General features: G+C 42.4%; 1 protein-coding gene across 5 annotated transcripts in view; it reads right to left on the bottom strand.

The window, feature by feature from the left end:
* ARNTL (aryl hydrocarbon receptor nuclear translocator like) overlaps nucleotides 1–11,265 on the bottom strand; it is a 104,174-nt gene that overhangs the window by 72,965 nt on the left and 19,944 nt on the right. For 3 of the 5 annotated variants that reach the window (XM_011374165.2, XM_011374161.2, XM_011374166.2), the window contains exon 2: nucleotides 1,842–1,914. The exons of 1 other annotated variant lie outside the window; for it this stretch is intronic. The gene's annotated coding sequence lies outside the window, so the exon portion shown is untranslated. Of the gene's footprint in view, nucleotides 1–1,841; nucleotides 1,915–11,265 lie in introns of those variants that run through there. One more of the 5 variants, XM_023519909.1, reaches the window with a different exon arrangement.

The raw sequence follows: 11,265 nt of genomic DNA, 5'->3' as shown, positions 1-11,265 counted from the left end.
CACAGGTTGTTGAACAGATGAAATAAAATAATAGCTATAGAGCACTCAGCACTGCGCCTGGTATATAGTGAGTGTTCAATAAATGGTGACTCTAAAACAGTTACACCTGTTGCTTGTATCATGCTATCTTTAACTGCTATATTCACGCAAACTAAGCTAAAAACCACTTAGAATTTAAACCAAAGAATGTATTCTTGAAATATTCAGAGCACAAATTGATATCTAGTAGAATGACTTGAGGAATTATTTCAAATTACCATACTTGGGCAGACTCTGCAGTAAAAAGTTTTATGCTAATTTCTTGGTCCTCCAGCTTAGGCAATGCAACTATTTCCCCAACAGATCACATCTTGTCTCATGGCAAGAGTCCAAACATGGGCTAGATTATGTGGTACAAGTTGTGGCAGAGTTATGAACACCACACCTCAAAGGGAATATAAGAACACAATCGCAAGCCCAAGGTACACACGAACTCCCAAACACAGTTTGCCTCCAGAGAAGGAAATGAGAACTGGTCACAGCATGCTTTGCCTGCCTCAAAGCTAACGATTAGGTTATTTTGACACGCAAAAAACTAGATCTTACATATCTCCCTTCTTTTACCACCCGAACTCTCTATGAGTGGTCTACTTTACTAATGTCTCTGATTCTTTATTCCTTGTTTATGTCTGACCTGTGCAACCTGGCTTCCTCTCCGCTTTCCCTCTGGCAGCATCACATTTCTGCAACCACATTGTCCCAAATTTGGAGCTTTCCTTCAGGTTTCTTCTCCCTGGTCCTCTTCCCTTCCGAGGACTCTCTCCTCCCTTAGCCTCTGGTTCTGTTCCACCTTCTTTCCATCCCAGAGTTATGCACACTTTCCAAGGCTCAGGCCTCTACTCGTGATGGAAAGAACTTATTTAATCCTATGGCTCCTGTTCTTTATCTCCAGATATACCCTTCCAGGTTTTAGGCCTGCATTTCCAGTTGTCTACGGGACATTTCCTGTGAATGAACCACTGTCATCTTGAATTTAGTTTATCTAAAATCAGATGCATCAACCACCCTTTTCCACACTCAATATCCACATTTCTGTCAATGGTACCATAGTGAACTACCAAGTTTAAATTTTCATCTTCTTTGGCTCCTGTCTTTAAAGTCTAAGAAGTCTGCAAAGCCTATGGTTCTCGCTTTGCAATATCTCTTCTGTTGGTCCTGTGGTCTCATTTTAACCACTTGTTAACCACATGACCTCATGCCTGGATTGCTGCTGCTGCCTTTGAATAGGGCCCATGCCTCTTATCCAGCTATCAGATAAATGTTTCTAACGCATCAGTCCTGCCATTTCACTTCTTTGCCCACAATAATTTCAATAGTTTCTCACTGCCTATGGGACAAAGTCCAAGTGTCTTAGCCCAGCATTCAGGGTCTAGAAAAGGAGTGGACAAAGTATGGCCCACACACCAAATCCAGCCCACCACCTGTTCTATATATAAAGCTTTACTGGAATACAGCCACACCTATCGTTTACATATCATCTATGGCTGTTTTCACGCTATTGTGGTAGAATTGAGTAGCTGTGACGAGAGCACATTATCTATGAAGCCAAAAGTATTCACCATTTCACCCTTTTCAGAAAAGTTTGCTGACCTTGGTCTAGAACGATCAGATGCCAGCGGATCCTGCCAAAGTTCTTGCCCTTGACTCCTTTGGATGAATTTTTGGCTCCTATGGGTCTGCTGCTCAGCTCACCTTCCTTACATCTTACGCCCACCTTCTCAAGCCCAAAAAGCTTATCTCACTCCTTCCTGGGCTTCTCTTTCAAAACAAAGCATGATCTAGTAAAAAGGCATCAAACTTACCAATGAAGTCCTAGGATTCCACATTTGAAAAGTTAAGCTTGGATCCAAAAGCATGCACACTAGTCAACACCACCTAAAAGCCAATGAAATTGAGTTTAGTTTTAAAAGAAAATATACATTTTCTTTAAACTTAAAACTCTCAATAAATTTTGATTTATCATCTTCCCAAGATGCCTATCTCTGCTTCTCTACCTAGAAAATGATGTTCTTCCTTCAAATCCATCGAATGGTTTTTCCCTGGAAGCCTTGCCAGTGTCCCAGGCAGGCCAAGCACACCCTCCTCTCAGCTCCCATGGAACTCTGATGAGACGTTTATGGCAACAGTTGGCACAATGTAGCATCATTTCTTATTTAGGAATGGGGATCCCTACATTGTAGGCTTATCAAGAGAAAAGATCTGGTAAATTCACTCCTTCCCTTACGCCCACTGCCGGCACACTACGGGCATTTAGATAGTTCTCAACAAATATTTGTAAAATGGGTGGAAGAAAAATCTACTCTGTTCATTAACACATGCCTGGGTATCTAAAATTCTGCTAGCCTACAATTTTCACCATACAAATGCCTACCTCAATCCTACTGCTTTTACTAGGCAATGGTTTAACAGGAAGGATTAATGAGATTAATCTTCCAAATGCACTCCCCTGGGCAGAAACCTCTACAGGCTCCTTAGATTCTTCTAAGATGGCAAACCCAACTCGAGAGCCAGGCTGCCAGGCCTGTATCAACTGGCCTCGTCTGACTCTGCAAGCTCAGCTTGCATGGTCACCCCCAGTGGATCCTACAATCCAGACAAAAAGGGCTGATAGTGAATATATATATAATAGTAAATATATATATATATATATATATCAGCCCATAGTAAATATATATATATATATATCCTTCCCTCCCAGCATTCCCCGTAGCTGAATGTCTTCCTCTGCTTCTCTCCACTTTATCTCCTTCTACTGAAAAGCCATCCATTTCAAACATAATATTCCAGATCAAGTTCTCAGTTCTTAGGGAGGAAGTGTGGCGGGCAATAAGTTTTTTCTCTCTGATTTTTCTTCTTTTGTGTGATAAAATACACATAAGAAAATTTACAAGCTTAGCTATTTTTAAGTGTATAGCTCAGTGTTATTAAATACATTCCTACTGTTGTGCAACCATCACCATTCATCCCCAGAACTCTTTTCATTCGCAAAACGGAAACGTTACACCTTTTAAGCAATAACTCTCCTTTCTCCTTTCCTCCCAGTCCCTGCCACCCCAAAATATGTGTGGAATAAATGAATGAACAAATGAAGACCTCAATGACTCTGATCTCGACCCTCCCCATAAAAGCCAGAAGTCTTGTCTCTTCTGCTGGACTCCCATTTGTAATATCTTCACACCTTAGATTTATTTCAATCAATCTTAAATGAACCTCATTTTGCACAATTGTATTCTCTCTCTAGGCGGGAACTATGACTTATTTAAAAGGTTAAGCTTGGGTACAAAAGTACGCATTGACCTATCCTCCATATCGCTAGCTCCAATGGGCAAGTCTTAGTCCTCATCTTACAGCTTTTGCTACCAGTTAATTATTCCCTTTTGTTTGACTACTCTCTTCACCTGCCTTCCAGGATAGCACTCTTGATTTTCCACCCACTTCAGTGACTGTTCTTTCTCTTCGCTGGTTCTTCTTCATCTCCCTGCCTCAATGTCGGTGTTCCAAGGCTCGGTCCTTTTTCTCATCTATTCTCTGTATACCTTCAATCACCCCCTTGGTGATCTCGCCTAGCCTCAGGGATTCAAATATCACTTTTATGCTGATATGCCCAGATTCCTCTCCGAGCCTGGACCTCTCCTCTGAACTCCTGGCTAGTACATCCTATTGCCTGCTTCAAGTAAGATGTCAAGTGGACACGAGGTCTGTGTACACGTTCAATGTCTCAAACTTAACATGCCTCACACAGACCCTAGACCTTCCCCACACACCTGTTCCTCCCAGAATCTTACCCATCTCAATTTAAGCCAACAGTCCTCCAGTTGCCCAGGCCAAAAGGTCTGTGGTTACTCTCATCTCCTCTCTTTCTCTCTTACTCCACATCCAATCCTCACTCAAACTGGCTTTTACCTTCAAAATGTATTCAGCTTATGATCATTTCTCACCCCCTCCACCATTACCATCCTAGATTTTACTCTAATAGCCGCCTAACTGGTATCCTTGCTTCTATCCTTGATGTCACTCCTACCTCCACCCACAGTCCATTCTCAATAAGGGAGGTGCTCTTAACAACAAAAGTCAGATTATATCATTCTTTTACTTAACATCCTTAAAAGTCTTTCTAGCAAGGACAATGCCAAAAGGATGAATGTTTTTAAAGTAGCCTAGGAACAGACTGGTTGGAAAGGTAGGGTCTTCAGGCCAGTGTCCTTCTCCATCCACTTATTTCTTGACTGGCAGTCCTGACTGCATCTTCTATTATCTGATTTCTTAAAGAAAGGAAACTTTTTAAAGGGAGAAAAATGCAATCAATCAGCTTCCTTTTCCAGTCAGTGCACCACAAGAAGCCAACAATACATTTCTCAGAAAGCAATAAGATATGTCGAGTCTGCTAACACTTAATAACTGGTTTCTAAAGATAAAGCTAGCCTTTCAGAGAACAGTCTTTACCTCCTGGTGGTGGTGATTCTGCCTTAAGCCCCTCTTCTCGCTGTTCCATCTAGCTGGTCACCAAGCCCTGTTCGCCTAATTGTCTCTGGACTCTATCCCTCTCCTCCACCTCACTAATGCTGTGGCTGGAGGTAAAATCCAAATGAAATAACTAAGGTCTCATCAGTTCTCCTTGGAGCTACAGCAGCCTCTTAATCAGTCTCCCTACCTCTAGTCATTTGCTTATTTCCAACCACAACCTCAGACAGTACCTGCAATAATTTTAAGTAAGCCTAAATTTTATCAAGTCCCCTGCTTAAAACTCTCCAAAGAGTTCTTACATTGCCATACTTTAAATTCTTCAAATCACATTATAGTAAGCCATAGTAAATATATATATATATATATATATTTTTTTTTTTTTAATCTTCTCTAGATGTTTTTTCTTCTGCCTTCTTCTTAAAAAGCCCTTGCTTGCCCCAGTGGGGGTGGGCAAATGATTCAGCCCAGGTGACAGTACTCCAATCCCTAGCAGCAGTGACTGGTCCAAAAGGATAAGCACATTGCCCAAGCCGAGCCAATTGAAGCCTTTCTCCAGAGTTGATATACAGATGCAGAGAAAGGAATTCTCCCTTCACCGGATTTGTTAAACTGGGGCTGACAGCAATGGTGCCCCTACAGGGAGGGTGGCCTGTCTGCAGCGGAGAAAACTTGTACCAACACACAAAGCACGGAAGGCAAGGAGCCAGACAGACCACTGGCAATATCAGCTCCCACGGTGGAACCTCTTCCTTTTGTCAACCCCTATAGCATCCTTCTCAGTTATGGAACCAATAATTCCCTACTTATGCCTCAGGTAGCTGGAGTCTCAACAGGCCCACTATGCTTTTCCAGTACCTGTGCCTTTCCCCACATTGTTTCCTCTGCCTAGAATGCATGCTCTTGGATTTGTACACAGCAGCCAGGCTTCCTTGAAGGGAAGCAGAGTTAGTCCAAACTTTCTAGGCCTAAAACGCCTAGAATATATCCCCTCTGCTGCACTTACACTCCTCCCCTCCTTCCCAATCTCATAGCCAGGTGCCCAGGCTAGAATCCGCAGATTCGGCCTCATCTCCTTGCACTTCCTCATTGCCCATGTGACTTTCCTCTTGTTCCTTCTGCCCCATGTGTACTGTCACAGTCTAGAACCTCATTATCTCCTACCTGGATCCAGGAGACAGCTTCCTGGTCTCTCTGCCCACCCCCCCCACCCCACCCTCAACCATTCCTCCACACAGCTGTAGAGGAACCTCCAACAGCCCTCCAACTGCTTACGAAGCCAAACCCCTGGTATTAGGCCTTTTAAAGACTAGCCCCAACCTATATTCTCTAATTTTCCCAAACACTTCCAGATCTAGGAAGATGGAGTAGACTTACTTTTCCCTATTCCACCTGCTGTACAACTAAAATTCCTGGGCATTATTTGTAAAACAAACATAAGAAGATTCTGAAAGGTAGAGTGAAGAAGGCAGACCAATTAGGAACCTCAGGACCCTAGGAAGGACACTGTGGTGAGTTCCTTGCATTTTCTTTTTGCCTCATATGTCCCAGACTTAAAAGTGAAGAAGCTGGCAACCTGGAAATGCCAATAGGCACAGACAAAAAAGCCTCAACAAAAGCTTGCTCCCTCCAGCAAGACAGAAAACTTTTCGGATAATAACTACTCTATTTCAGCCAAACACCACAGAAAACTTTATGCCCCACCCATGCCCATACCAGCAAAGTGCAAATGACATTTGGAAAAAGCCCTAAAGCTCACAATACACTTAATGGTGAAAGACTGAATGAATGTTTCTCCCCAAGAATGGGAACAGGCAGTTATGTCCACTCTCACCGCTCTCACTCAGAATAGTACTAAAAGTCCTAGCCAGCACAAGAGGCGATGAAAGGAAATAAAAAGATACAGATTGAAAAGAAAAAAAATAAAATAATCTCAGACTGTGTTGGTAGGAAATCCTGTAGAATGTACAAAAAAAAAAAAAAAAAAACCATGCTTAGGACTAATTAGTGAGTTTAGCGAGGATGCAGAATACAAGATAAAAATTTAAAAAGCGATTGTATTTTTATATACTAGCAAAGACTTTGTGGACACCAAAATTACAAATACAATACCATTCACTATCTATAAAAAAATAAATAAATACTTAGGTGTAAATATAACCCTTTCCAACAAATCATTCTGTGTTCTAGCCAAATGAGTCTGTCTCTGTCTTGAGGCAGAAACAGTATATTTGTTTCGCTCTCTAGTGAAACTGAAATACCTGGCCATTCCCAGCGCCTTGTAGGCATGCAATATATATTGCCACAGCTTTTGCCCTGCTTTGTTTAACATAGACTTTCTTTCCCTCTATGCTCCCACTGAGATGACTGTCTATTAAAAAGTTCCATCTCTAGTTTCTGCCTTGGCAGGTCATGATTTCCAAGGAGGAACCAGGGAAACTGTTTCTGCTCCCACTTCCAAACACACTTAAGTTCTCACATGATAGATAGCAGGGATTGGAAGTGGCCTCCATAGGCATCTCTCGGCCACCCAGAGGGGACATGAGGCCTCTTCCACATCAGTCTAAGGGGATCCCAAGGCTTGGCCTGGAGACCCCAGAGACTGATGTGAGACCACTGCTACTATTGCCTCGTCTGTGCTCTGTGCTAGGAGCTAGGAATGCCCTCTCTCTGTCTGAATGCGCAGTTATGAATGAGAATTGCTGTCTGTGCTGAAGAAAGCGCTGTGGAGAAGAACCGCTATGGGAGATGGGTCAGGGCCCAGCGGGCATCTAGGTATCTTTTTTTCAAATACTTTCCTCCTCTTATTTCTGAGGGTAGAAAGCGAGGCAAATAGTCATTAAGCAAAGCCAAAACCTCAGAATAATCCTGATTCCTCTCTTTCTCTCACAGCCCACCATAAATCCCATAGCAAGACCTGTTCCACTCTTATTATGGATCTCGAATCTAACCATTTCTTACCATTTCTACCATGCCCACCACTCGGGACCTGGCTGTTCTCATCACTAACCTGGATAAGTCCAATAGACAATGACTTCTCTCCCTGAGTCCTCCTTCCTCCCTCAGTCTATTCTCAACACAGCGGCAAGAGTGATCCGTTCAAGATGTAACTGAGATCATGTCATTCCTCTTTCAAAATCCTGAAATATCACTGGCTCTCTTCATCATTCACAATGCAACCAAGTCCTGACAATGCAACCAAGTCCTAGCCACCATTACTTCTCTGCCCTCACCTTCTCCTCACTCTGCCCCAGCCACCTTGGCCACCTTTACCCTGACGTTCCCATAGCCTAATACTCTCCCCCATTTAAACACACAATTCACTTCTTCACCTCATTCCCTCTGGCATACGCTATGCTATGAGTTCACCAAAATCCATTCCCTTTATCTTGTAGGTATATGGTAAACTACATTTCCCTGCCTCCCTTGCAGTTAGGAGTAAATGTGTGACAGTCAGGCGGGCCCATAAAAACTTTCCCGCAAAACCTTCTCCTCCAGCTGAATGGAAAGAAATCTGAAGGCCTTAAAGAGGGCATGTGGGTCCCTCAATAATCACAAGGACGTATGACTGCTAAGCAGGAGCAGCCGCACTGAAATTTTTCTGTGCAAGAAATAAAGTTATCTTGGGTTGATACACTGAGATTTGGGGGTTTGTTTGCTACTTAACTTTCTCAGTGAGGCCTTCTTTAATATTCTATTTAAAATCCTCCCAACACTTCTTAGCTGACTTCCTTGCTTTATTTTTCTCCATAGTCCTTATTACCATATAGCACAATGTATATTTTATTTATTACTCTTTCTCTATCTCCCCAAATATGAATGTAGGCTGAAGGCAGAAATTTTTGCTTTTTATTTTTTTCCTTCTGCTATATCCCCTGGATCTAGAACAGTGCCTGGCATATTGTAAACAACTGTTCATTGTTGAATGAATGAGTAAATTGAATGAATGGAGTACATGGGCTTCAAGGTCAGAAAGGCCTGAGTTGAGGCCCGGCTCTGCCATTTACCAGCTGTATGAAATGGGGCAAGTCACTCTACCTCATTAAGGCTCATTTTCGTCATCTGTAAAATGGGAGAAGTAATATAGACTTTCTTTATAGGGACTGGGAATAATTAAGATTATGAACATAAGTCTCTTAGCACAGGGCCTGGTAACAGCTCAGGTTCCATAAATACTACTGCTATCAGTTCAAGGCCAGAGGACAAGACTGGGTATGAGGCCCTAGCAAGATCATTGGTAAGAGGCCACATTTCAGAGAGGAAGAAGCTGCAGGTATTTACATGCACAAACTCCTTTGAAAGAAATTGTGGCAAACACCTAGGTAGTGAAATTCAAGAGCTGCCTAAAAGTTCTCACTAAATTGCCAGCGATTAGAAAAACATGACAACTGGTGTCAGGGGCGATGAAAAGTGTGTGCCAAGTCTGTAGAGAAGTGCTGCTGTGGAGAGAGCACCACCCAAATGATGAGAGATCACTTTGTGCCTTTTAAGAAACAATTTTCACAACAAAGCTTGAGAAAAGAGAAGTCTCTTGCATCATGGGAAACAAGGTAATAACGCTATAAAAATGGAACTCAAATAAACCACACACAGAGCCCACATGGGCCCAATTTTCCAAGAAAAATAGCAATTGCCACAGCGTTCAGATGAGGGAGTCACACTCGTGCCTCAGCATAGCAAACATCTTTCAAAAATCATTAGGCTGCAGAAAAGCCACCGGGTTTGCCAAATTAGCAATGCCAGCTCTCACCTGCCCCTCTCTGTCATGCTCGCCTCTTTATACTGATCAAAGAACACGGACAATGAATACCTAATGCCTATCTCTGCTTTGCCATCTTCAAAATATAGAATCCTCCCAGAATGAACAGCGCCACATAGTTAGGAGAGCCCAGGCAGCAGCTTCTCATGGCTGCAGCCTGGCTGTCCTCTCACCAAAGGCCCTCCTGGCTTTCTCCTTGGCTTGGGCTTGCTCTCAGTCTCAACTCCCAGAAATCTCTGCAGCTGTGGGCCTTGACGACCCCCCTCCTTGAAACTCCTTCTTCCTCGAGGCTCTCAACAAACTCCTCCATTCCCATCTCTGCAACCCCTCTCATCTCCATCTCTGGGCCCTCTTCCACCTCTGCACTCCTAAATGTTGGTACTACAAGCCTCTAAAACACAGTGTCTGCCTACCTCCTGGTTCTGTGTGTGTTCTTCCTCTATATCAGAGGCAGAACAGCTTCGTGGTTAGAAACAGAGATTCTGAGGCCAGACCAACTGGATCTAATCTTAGCTCTATAGCAGTATGATCTCGGGCTATTAATCAATTGCTTTATATCTATTTCTTCATCGGTAAAAATGGAAACATGATAGTACCTCTTTGGAGCACTGTAGGGATTAAAGGAGTTAATATACATAAAGCTCTTAGCACTATGCCTGGCATAAAGTGCTACCTATGACCACAATTACACGTACCCATTGCTTCAGCCAAACCCCAAACTTACCCTCATGTCCTCCTATCTTCATTTCCTCTACTCAGTCCTTTTATCTTTGCTAAGAATCTCCAGCCCTATCTCAGCCAGTCCTTTAAAAGGTGTTGACAGAAGCAACCGCTCCATAATACCTTCCTCGATTCCCCAGTTGCCCAATGATATGGAATTCCTTCCTTTTCTAATAGGATGGGGCTGACCACTCCCAGTTCATGAGATCCTCAGAAACAAGGATGTATTAGGTTTTTCTTCCCAAATTTTTATTTCCTACACTGTAAAAACTCAGTAAATATTTGCTAGATAAAGCTGAAATGCAAAACCCTAGAGCATGGCTCTACATAATCAACCCAGAGAATGAAACGACAACAATAACAACAGGTCAGCAGGAAAGAGGAAGCCTTTCCCATCATCCCAAAGCCAACACAGAGCTCAGGCTTAAAAGAATACTGGGGACCAAGTCTGCGATGTTTGTTTGTCAGTTTCATTTTAAGTCATTTCCTAATGGCCAACGAAAAACCAAATCCTTTCAGCAAGTGTGCAACCTGCTTCCACTGCTAAGAGCACATCCCCACAGGCTCATTCTGGCTTAGGGAGACTTGTTTTTTCTAAGAAATTCTATTTAATTATCCTTGATTTAGGGCATTTCTTAAACACATCCTTAAGAAGTGATCTCACTGTTTATTTTGTTATTATTTTAATCAAAGCTTCAAAAGTATAAGGGCACAAAATTCCTCAGTTTGAGCAGGTAAATCACTTATTAAGAGAATGTACTGGTTTACTTCTACACTTAGGAACAAACAAGTCACATATTACTTATAAATACACAGCCTTTCACTTACATCTAATTTCACATCACCATTGCCTTGCTTCTCATTCATGGAAAACACGACAAAGACGTTCCTGGCATTTAAAGATATATTTAAATCTTAATATATCCTCATGACATTCTTCTTGAAAAAAGGAATTCTGATTCTCTATCTAATCTTGGGCCATTGCCATTAGCTAGATAAATGCCAACCTAATAAAATGATTCTGTAATACACAAAGATGGCTTAATGCAGCATTAGCTGAAAGAGTAAAAATTAGAAGCAATCTAAATGCCCCATTACAAGCTCATGGCTTATTGAAGACATTCCCTTGATAGAATATTATGCAGCCATCTTAAATGAGCATAATAAAAACTAGGGAGCCACATGGAAAAAGGACATAATCTTAAGAGTAACAGGGGTGCAAATGTGTAGGGTTACGTGTTTGTGCTATCAAGGTTGCCCCAGCTGAATAGATTAGGCCCAGGGTT

This window comes from Pteropus vampyrus, unplaced genomic scaffold, assembly GCF_000151845.1.
Source record: "Pteropus vampyrus isolate Shadow unplaced genomic scaffold, Pvam_2.0 Scaffold240, whole genome shotgun sequence".
Classification (NCBI taxonomy): Eukaryota; Metazoa; Chordata; class Mammalia; order Chiroptera; family Pteropodidae; genus Pteropus; species Pteropus vampyrus.
Note: the sequence above shows the minus strand (reverse complement) of the source record. Positions and strands in the feature narration are given on the sequence as shown.